This window comes from Carcharhinus amblyrhynchos, chromosome 14 (assembly GCF_965287045.1).
Source record: "Carcharhinus amblyrhynchos chromosome 14, sCarAmb.v2.hapA, whole genome shotgun sequence".
In the NCBI taxonomy this organism is placed as follows: Eukaryota; Metazoa; Chordata; class Chondrichthyes; order Carcharhiniformes; family Carcharhinidae; genus Carcharhinus; species Carcharhinus amblyrhynchos.
Genome location: NC_137337.1, coordinates 46,335,186 through 46,336,144, shown reverse-complemented (window position 1 = coordinate 46,336,144; position 959 = coordinate 46,335,186). Strand labels below are relative to the sequence as shown.

Genomic DNA, 959 nt, shown 5'->3' with positions numbered 1-959 from the left:
ATGACAGTTTGTTCAATAAAACAAAGATTCTAGTTGCAAATTTAGTTGTCAAATTGATGGATCATAAACATTCTCCAATTTACTATGATATCACCTTAAGGAGGTATTCTTAAAATGATCAGGTTCTCACCAGTTACAATTATTGGTACAACTGCTCAAAGTTTAAGTTTATTTATTAGTGTCATGGGGAGATTTATATTAACACTGCAATGAAATTACTGTGAAAATCCCCTGGTCGTCACACTCCAGCATCTGTTTGGGTACACTGAGGGACAATTTTCAAAAGGCCAATGCACCTAACCAGCACATCTTTCAAACTGTGGGAGGAAACTGGAGCACCCGGAGGAAACCCACACAGACATAGGGAAATCATGCAGAATCCGCACAGACAATGACTCAAACTGGGAATTGAACCCAGGTCCCTGGCGCTGTGAGGCAGCAGCGCTAACCACTGTTGCCATCGTGCCCCGCAAATATGGAACACTTCACAAATTTGCATATCATCCTTGTGCTGGGGCCATGCTAATCTCTATATCCTTCCAATTTTAGTATATGTGTTGCTGAAGCGACCACACTTGTCTTAAGTTTAAAACAAAATGCTTCAAGATGTTTTCTGAGTTTGAATGTTGGCTCTTCATCAATATTTAAAGCTCCTTTGAACATCTGTGTGGGTCGTTTGTCGGGGAGGAGGTGGGGGTGGGAGGAGCCTCTGGCCATGTACGTAACATATATGATCAAGACCTCTGTCCTCTGCAGAGAACAACGTGAGGGCAGCAAATTTAATTCAGTAGCTTTGTCTCCACAATAATAAAAACATGTGGAAGTTGATTGGTGAGATTAATCCCTGTACTATTAATATTGGAAGTCAGGTCATCAATTTGGCATATTGCTTATACTTTACAACAGAATTATAGAAACATATTGACTTGTAATGTAGGTGTGGATGTTAATAATGAATA

General features: G+C 39.9%; 1 non-coding gene across 1 annotated transcript; it reads right to left on the bottom strand.

Annotated features, from left to right (window-relative positions):
• Positions 1–469: 469 nt before the first annotated feature.
• On the bottom strand, positions 470–573 carry LOC145352857 (U6 spliceosomal RNA). Its single transcript, XR_013888617.1, has one exon. It is a non-coding gene; the product is annotated as a U6 spliceosomal RNA (small nuclear RNA).
• Positions 574–959: the final 386 nt, after the last annotated feature.